This window comes from Lissotriton helveticus, chromosome 1_1 (genome assembly GCF_964261635.1).
Source record: "Lissotriton helveticus chromosome 1_1, aLisHel1.1, whole genome shotgun sequence".
In the NCBI taxonomy this organism is placed as follows: Eukaryota; Metazoa; Chordata; class Amphibia; order Caudata; family Salamandridae; genus Lissotriton; species Lissotriton helveticus.
In genome coordinates, this window is record NC_136057.1 from 470,760,339 (window position 1) to 470,769,731 (window position 9,393).

The 9,393-nt window shown below is 46.0% G+C and overlaps 1 protein-coding gene across 1 annotated transcript in view; it reads right to left on the minus strand.

Moving 5' to 3' along the window:
* Window positions 1-6,323, minus strand: part of LOC144811768 (uncharacterized) — a 136,054-nt gene extending 129,731 nt beyond the window's left edge. The window contains exons 1-2 of the mRNA XM_078673880.1: window positions 6,189-6,323; window positions 6,046-6,076 (exon numbers count right to left, since the gene is read on the minus strand). The gene's annotated coding sequence lies outside the window, so the exon portion shown is untranslated. The remainder of the gene's footprint in view (window positions 1-6,045; window positions 6,077-6,188) is intronic.
* Window positions 6,324-9,393: the final 3,070 nt, after the last annotated feature.

Consider the following 9,393-nt stretch of genomic DNA (forward strand, 5'->3'; position numbering starts at 1 on the left):
GTTGGCACATAGGGAGAGATCAATTTATTAAGTAACAAAGGTGCCGACTCTCGAAGAATTTTAAAAACCAGGCTGAGGGCTTTGAATTGAATTCGCTTATTCATCGGGAGCCAGTGTAAGGACCGCAGAGTATTGGAGGTAGGGCAAGTCCGGGGCAAGCCGACCACCGCCCTAGCCGCAGCATTCTGGACTCGCTGTAAACGGAGTATCTCAGCTTGGTTCGCTCCTAAAAGGAGTGAACTAGCATAGTCCAGGCGAGAAATAATCATCGCTTGAATGACCAGCTGTCTTGTAGGAGCATCGAAGAATTTGAGCAGGGGTCTTAGCCCGCGTAATACTCCAAAACAGCAGGCCGCCACTCTCTTCGTGTGAGTCACAAAGCTTAACGTGTGGTCAAGCCATACTCCCAGATTCCTGAGTTCCAGGACAGGGGCTGGAGCTGTTCCCAGCTCAGGAGGCCACCATCCATCTCCCCAGAGGTCCGCATCCCTTCCAACGATCATCACCTCCGTTTTTGATGCGTTCAGCTGGAGACAGTTGTTATTCATCCAGCTGGCCACCTCTCTCAGTCCACTGCGGAACCTGAGGGCATCCTTCTTGGCATCCCCGCTGATCGTAACCGCCAGCTGAGTGTCGTCGGCATAGGAAACCATGGTTAGGCCCCATTGCCTGGCGACTTCAGCCAGCGGCTGCACGTACAGATTAAAAAGCGTGGGACTCAGCGAGGAGCCCTGAGGCACCCCCAGGTCCAACGGATGGTATTTGGACTGAAAGGGAGGGGTGGCAACGCAGAAGGAGCGATCACTAAGGAAGGAGCGGAACCACTGCAGAGCTGAACCACCAAGGCCAATGTCCTGCAAGCGGTGTAAAAGGATGCGATGGGAGACAGTGTCAAAGGCAGCGCTCAGGTCTAATAAAATAAGCGCTGCCGTTTGACCTGCATCCAATACAATCCGCAAGTGCTCAACCATTGCCAGAAGGGCCGTCTCAGTGCTGTGACCAGCACGAAACCCATTCTGCACGGGATCCAGGACATTAACTTGGGTCATATGCTCTGTGAGGGCCAGGTTTACATGGGCCTCCATGACCTTGGCCGGCCAAGGGAGCAAAGATATAGGGCGGTAGTTTTCTGGTTTCAACGGATCCAAAGAACGTTTTTTCAGGATCGGGGAAACTACCGCTTGCTTCCACTTGGCAGGAACAAGGCCAGAAGTCAGGGAGAGGTTAATCAGAGAACACACTATTGTGCGTCCCTGAAAGGCAGCATCCCTGAAAAGGGCCGATCTTACCGGATCTGCAGGCGAGCCAGATTTGACTCGCACGGCCCATTTCGCAAACTCCTCATTAGAAAGAGTTGGGAGGGAATGCAGCGATGGACAATTACTGGAGCCGCTCCAAGGAATCACAGGTGGCAGTGGGCTCGGAAACGCCTGGTAGATTTTTTTAACTTTGTCCAGAAAGAAAGTGGCTAGTACTTCGCAGTGGAAGGTGGAACTATCCAACTGCGGAGGAACCCTCTTTGCCATCAGGTCTTTTATGGTTTTAAAGATGGTTTTAGTGGGATTGAGGCTGTTCCGGAATTCCGCTGCGTAAAACGCCGCCCGGGCCCTACATATAGCTCGATGGTAGAGCTTAACTAAGGCCAGGTAGGCGGATTTCCTATCGGCGTCATACGTCTTGCGCCACTCCCTTTCTGCCCGTCTACAAGAGCACTTCATGGCACGCAGCGCACTGTCATACCAGGGGCTGGCCTGCCGAGGACTGGACTTACTGGAGATGATAGGTACCAGGGCATCAAGCGCCCTGGTAATCCAGTTACAGAACCGATCATAGCCCGAGGTGGCATTCAGCAAAGGACCCAGAGGCTCAGCACCCATAATGCAGTGAAGGTCCTCCAGCCTAAGTTTATTCCAGTGGCGCCGAGGTATCCGCAAGAGAGGTGGAATAATAGGGTTGGCAGGAAGAGGGAGCCAAGCAGACACCAAGTAGTGGTCAGACCATACCACAGGATCAACCGCCACAATCTGGACATCCAAGAGAGTCGTGAAAAACGGGTCACGGATGTGGCCGGCCACATGTGTAGGCTGGGTGACAAGCTGGATCAGCTGCAGAGCCTCTAAGTCGGCCAGAAAACCACTGATGGCCAGAGACTCCAACCTATCGAAGTGGAGGTTGAGGTCGCCTAAGATCGAAAAGTTAGCGCAACCACTAGCCAATAGGCTCACAGCCTCCGGAAAAGCACCTCTAAAAGCTACATCGCTGCCTGGGGGACGGTAAACAACCATTCCCGACAGCGAGAACTGGGGGCTGATGGTAACTTTAAACAGCGCACTCTCGCAACCAGCAATCTGCAAGACCGTCCAGGTACATGTATAAGCAGATTTAATAAATAAGGCAATACCTCCACCTCTAGAATGGCGATTAGATCTAAAACATAGGTAACCCGGGGGACAAGCAAGATTAACTATGGCGTCATCAGTGTCTTGAAGCCAGGTTTCAGTTAAAGCCAGCAGATCTGGTGTCTCATCCAGAATAAGGTCTGCCACGGACAAGTGGTGCTTTACTAGAGACCTGGTATTAAGATTTAAAAATCGTAGACCAGATCCCAGGCTACCAGGCGCAGGAGAGACACCGGGACGAGCTCGTAGAGCAAGAGAGGTAGCAGGCTCGCGAATACCTACAGGCCGGTCAAGCGACCACCCATTACAAACACACTGACACGGGCCACATAGCGGATGGTATGATGCGGCCGAGCACATATATACAGACATTTACAAGGATTGCCACAGTAGAACTAATAAAAGACTTCAGTAGAAGTGTTTACAGTGTACAAAAAGGTTGAAATCATGGAATTAAATATTTAGTCAAAAATATTTATAAGATTCATCAATGGGTTTAAGAAAAGGGGTCATCGAGATAAACGGCACAATAGGTCAGCGAATACACAAGTAATCATGGTGTCTAAGGTTGGATAGCTATAACAACAAAATAAATGTTCCTTAGGCAAATTATTTAACCTTAATTTCACAGTTATGCAATTGTCACAATAGTGAGCATAAATTGAGTTTTTCAAGACAGTACAAATCTTAAATCATTTGTATTTATTAAATCCAGAGGATATATGAACACATATCTCAATCCATTTTCGGCAACTCAAATAGGTATACTGTATTTTCAGTTTGTAAAAATATATACACAGTACCACAAGACACTTTTGTAAAGAATATGGACAGTATTGACATATCTTCCATATATACATAAATTTTGTAAAGGTTATATACAAAATTATAAATCACTCAATGTTAATGCTATTTACAAAGAAGTGCCGTTGCGTCGACGTTTCGGTCTCATACAAAACAAGATAACGAGACCATCATCAGGACATAGGTTGCGCAATGGACTTGACAACCAATGGAATGAAATCTAATCCTTTAGTAGTGTCTTATCAATCACTATCTCGTGGGGGCACTTAGCTCTGCTCCGCTTTATTTGACAGCGAGTAAATCAACAGCCAAAACAGTCAAGGTCGGTAAAAACACATGTAAGCATTAACAATTTATGCTCACTATTGTGACAATTGCATAACTGTGAAATTAAGGTTAAATAATTTGCCTAAGGAACATTTATTTTGTTGTTATTGATCATACCCAGTTCCTTGGGAATATTGGGTCGCCCTATTATTTGTTTACATAAGGTTAGATAGCAGCGGAGGCATCATAAAACGATGGTATAGTAAGTCAGCGCCTACACAAATGTCTTGTCTCGGATAGCAACTAGATCATCATAACAGTGGTGCAGTATGTCAGCGTCACACATGGTGTCTAAGCTCAGGCAGCAACGAGATCATCAGATGTATGGTACAGTAGGTCAACACCTACACAAAGAATCCTCATGTATAAGCTCAGATAGCAACAAGATCATCAGGTACAGGAAGTCAGCGCCTACACATTTAAGCTCAGGAAGCAAAGGGCTCATCCCAACCAGCGGTGCAATGAGGGTCTAAAATCAGGGAACGAAGAAGTTATCAGCAGCCCCAGGAATTTCAATTCAGCCACATAGGAGGCAGTGTACTTTAGGACAGATTCTCGCTCGTAGATACAAGAGTGCAACGGATTCATCCTATCTCAGGTGTAAAGACCCGTGGAATTACTCTGCGACTGCTGTGGGTTGAAAGTCCAGAAATTGAAAAAGAGGGACATGAGTAGATAACACATACTCCAATTTAATAAGATGTTTATGAGCATGAGTTTTAGGCCTGTCGTTGAAGTTGGTGTTTTCAGGAGTGGGTGCCTAGGGCACTACAGACAGTGCTTTAAATGGGCTGGTACTGTCCTACTGAGTACAAGCACTTTTTCATTTTGAGAGGGAGAGTACCTGCACTTTTCAAGAGTGACGTAATACTTTTCATTTGAGAGCACTGGCACTTCTCAGAAACAAGCAGACACTCTGGGTACAGGGTACCTGCACTTCTATTTTTCTAATCCAAGCACTGACTACAGACCCTGTGTGCATTTCCTGAGAAAGATCTAGTCAGTGGGTTATTTTTTTTACCGAAGAGAGGGGTGTCAAAGAGGAGTTTTCCGTTTCTGGGTTACACGGGAGCTCGTGTGGTTCTCAGTTTCAGTCTGAGTTATTTGTGAGTGTTTAGCTGCAGGTGCTCGACATGTAACACTTGCTGTTGTGTGCAAGAATTGTGTCTCTGGAGGTAGCCAATTGTGTGAGGCAAGAGCCAGGGTGGCTTGTTTGTATTTTTTACGTGCTGTTCAAGAAAGTGCTGTTGCATGAACTGCTTTAAATAGGGCGAGGTGCTTCTTAGGAACAACAGTGAGGATAGCTCACCCAAAGTTCAAACGAGATACCACTGTGGATCTAATTACAAGTGACCCGATAAGTTCTAACTGCTGTGCAAAACTCCTGTATGCCCTGCACACTGCAGGCGTGCATTATTCATCACACCTGGTCATTACCGGGTGCGATAAAGTCTGCATTTCTCGATACATGTTGGCAAGATTACTAATAGAAAAAAATGCCCAATAAATACTTGAGCATGTACATGTTAGTGTGGAACCATTAAACTACTAGTGTTAGGCCACATTTTCATAAGCAATACTTCTAATAGGCAGAACAGGGGTATCGGATTTTATCTAGTTCAACAAATTCGTCTTCCTCCTTCATTGCCTTCAAGCACTGGTAATCAGGAACGTCTTCAAAGATGTACAATGTCGTATGTATTAAATTAAACACTTTCAACGGCAATCAGATTTCAACCACATCCTCGCTAGCAAGGACATTCTTCTTTTGAGTTGTTAGGAAAATAGAGAGTTCTAAATGCACTCTCATTTCAAAGCAGAAGCAGCAGAAAAAGGCATTTCCTAAAATAAAAGTAGGAACTACACAGAAGGTCTGGTGCTGGGCCCTGTCGCTCATCTGTCTGTCTGCCAGTGTTGACACTGCGGAGTGACGCGTGACAGGCTGGCTGTCTGTGAGGCCAGGGCGCACCTGCAGAGAGGATCCTCAGCAGAGGCAGCGCTGTGTTTACCGCCGTAGAACAAACTGCGCCACCGGCGGACGCCGTCCCTGCTCTTGGGCGCGTGACCCGCCCGAGGAAGCGCTGCGCGCGCTGGATCTCCAGGACATGGGAGCTCACCGCCGCCACCAATACAGCCCCCCCTCGGCGCACCCCCTCCCGGAAAGGCGCCATTTTACTAGAGTTCAAACATTCGGGGTGCTTTTGTTGTGGATTTAAGATGTCAAACTGCCTGTAGCCAAAGTACACCCAAAGCAAGGCTAGAAACTATCAATGTAGTTCTTTTGTTATCGTGGAAGAAATAGCATTTTTGGGTCGCGGCTCAGGTGGAAGTTTCACCAGCGATTCCAAAGTCGACCGATAATCACAATATTGGATCAATAAAACGCAGCGCCTTCTTTCACGGTGCAAGGACGACTACCAGCATCGTGACCACGTAAACAAACTTCAGGAGGTACATAATAAGACATGTGACAGCAAACTCCGAATAAAGTACATTGACGCAGGTGAATCATTACCTTTTACCCGTTCCCTGCCGTGACAGCTGCCCTGTTAAAGAGAATTTAAAGGCATTAGAATTACATTTCAAAGGCATTCGAATTCAGGCACGATTCTGGTTTAGAGACATTTGTTTGTTTCAGCCAGGCAGCTGAGTACTCACCGCAGCGTCACTCGTGCAGTGTCTTGTTTATTTGTTGTGGTTTCGCTGCAGTTTCGAGTTTACTGTATTACTTCATGGGGGCGGGACACCGTTCGGACACACCCGTACCTGCCCACCTGCTGTACAGACCCAACGGGACCAACCATCCTACTGTACAGAGGCACACCCTGTCTGCAGCTCCCTCCCACCGCACACACAGGCCTGCTGTCACCTTGGGTGTACAGACACGCCTGTCCCCTCCCTCCAGGGGCGGCACGCGGGCCCAGGCAGCTCTGCGACACGGGAAGGAAGGAAGGCGTCCGTCAGGGTTTTGAATACATGATGTGAGATATGAGACTGGGACAGGAAATAAGGCCTGGCACTAATGTAAAAGTGGCACCCCATTAGCGAATCAGATAGCTTAAAAAGTGGCCCAAATTTGCAATTCATTGCCGTGTTGAACTTGAAAAGACTTCTGTATATGTGCTTTGCAGGGTGTGGGAGACGGCATTTGTGCTTCCCACAGGCAATGTTTGTGGTAACAGAAATCATCAGTAACAAGCTTACAATAACACAAAACGTAAAGCTAAAATGATAGCGACCTCTATATGCAGCTAAGGATTCAAAACTCTTATGGAGGAGGACCGCACATGCCAACAGGTGTCCTAGATGACCTACTATAATCCACATTGTTCCTGTTGTTAGACGGAGCATGGTAACAACACCTGAGCTTACCAGTGTACCAACTCAAAATAGCACAAAGTAAAATGCAGAGATAAGCGATCGAATCTCATGTGTCATATGGGTGTGCAACCCTTAATATCACCAGATCTCAGACACGGGAGGTAGGGGAGCTGAACTAAGCACTCACCCGACGGCGGGTCCGGTCTGCATCCAGGATGCAGCCGGCTGCGGTCACGGTGCCCATTTATGCAAAAGGCAGCGTGTGCACGTTGGTGCCGCGGTGGAGAAGACTCTAAATGCTTACTGTTGACAAGACGGTTTTCCGAGAGGGCTTGTCCCCCACCTTTGGCATTATGTTGTATAATCTCTATATTGGAGTTACTATCCATCATTACGGCGCACATTCTAAAAGATTATTAATTGAAATCCGGTGGTCATAGGAAAGCATGACAGAGTTAAAACTTTACTAATAAAGTTTACATGATGTTATAGGACAATAAATGATGGAAAAGGCGTTCATAACTTAAACATTGCGGTGGGCATGCAAGAGTCAAAAACGTATTCATATTATCAACATGATGATGTAATCCACATGAAAAATGATGGAAAGAGCATACATAATTAAACATAAATGAGGTGGTGAAAAAACATCTAGACATACGGGCGCAACACAATTGTTCGTGTGAATCATCACGACCTCATTGTAGTTGACATTGACAGTAGATGCCTTACAAAAGTTACAAAAAATATTTATAAGTAGGCTATTGTGTGGACAAATGCCTACCTTGCCCGTGTGTTTATTGAATAAAACGGAGCAATGACAAAACACTGGTTGAAGTACACAGTGTTCACAAACAATAAGTGGTTATGAAAAATTCTTTATCCACCATGCTGGTGTGGGCATAATCAACCCATATGTTAAAAAATGGAACAGAGGCTAACATAGAAATTGATGAGTGAGCCCCATGGAGGTGGACTAAAATACCTAGAGTGGAAAATATACCATATTCCTACTTATGTGAGAGATATGTATGTTCTATTCCATATTTAAACAAGATAGTTGCGCGTAGGTAGCATCCATCTTGTTGAGCCCATTATGGACAGAATCAAAAAAGTCCATTCACTTGCTCTCACGTGTATACAAAACGGAGTCCAAACTGCCACCCCTCGGTCCCATCGAGATCTTTTAAAGAACAACCCACCTTATGGAATCTGGCTAGTGATTGTTGGCTTGAAAATGTTCCACCAGTGGAGCCCCAGTGGTGTTGCACCTGATCCTGCTACAATGTTGTGTGATGTATTCCTATAGGTTCTGTATCGATCCCCTATTCCTGACCCTATTCTGGTTAACAAGTTAACTAGCAGCCATCCCATGATGCAGAAAACCCCCATGATGCAGAAACCGTTATCTGATTAAGCCACACTACGGCACAGGAACGTGTTATCTGATTAGGTCATAACGCTTGCCATCTAATTAGACAAGCGATATTCCTCCAGCCCCTGATAAGGCATACGGAGTTCTCAAAACAAATCAAACCTATGACAACCTGGGAAAAACCCTGCGGCCATTGTTTTGATTTCACCGAGAACTTCAGCAAAAGAATGTGCTAACGACCAGGTCGTATGACATCCTTATTGACGTATCTATGTCCATCCTTACGTCAATCTCGGCACCTTAAAGGTATAAATATTACCGATATTGCCCTATGCAAACACACGCGGTGGTGACGAGATCGGAGCAGCCAGACTTGCCGAAGCCCAGAGCAGAGCAGACCCCGCTGGCGCAGCCCCGCCTTCCTGACGCGCTGAGAACGACACGCTGCCTTTCTCCTGCCGAGAAATCCAGCTCCGGCGCTTCCAAGCAGCCCTTGCAGGCAGCCTGGAATATCGAGACCAGAGACGAGAGATACCATCCCTCATTCATCCTAAATTCCAGGTACAGAACTGAACAACCCCTCGTAGAGAATTCTTGAGTCAGTCACTTGGCAAAACAAACTTAACTTAAACTGCTACTTTCTATTCCCGCCCACGTATTAGGCTCAGGTCAGGTACACTGGGGTAGGCGTAGTTAGAAACACCAGTCGAGTACGATTAGTCAAATGTATATGTGTATGTATCTATTTTATTCATTTTAAACCATCATATGGCTTAGAAACCATATCAATGTTTTTACAGTATTATTTTATACTTCTGCTTTTATTGTATGCACTTTACTTAACCATAAGTATTGCAATAATATCGATCCATTTCTCTTGTATGAGAAAAGAGACTGATCAATAAATACCATCTTTTATTGAACACGCCCGTCTCTTCCTTTTCTCTACAATCTGGTGAGACTAAGAATGCACGTACTGACTGAGTAAAATAAGTCGTCTTTTGTTTTCACACGACTCTAGAGATACACTCTTGATTAGGGGAGAGCAAAGTTGTCATGTTCTATGGTTGTCAGAAACTAAATCCCTTCTTGTCTATCCAGGGAGGTTCAACTCCTCCTTGCCTATTCGAGAAAGTTTCTAGTGAACTCTGAGCTAGCTGGCAAACC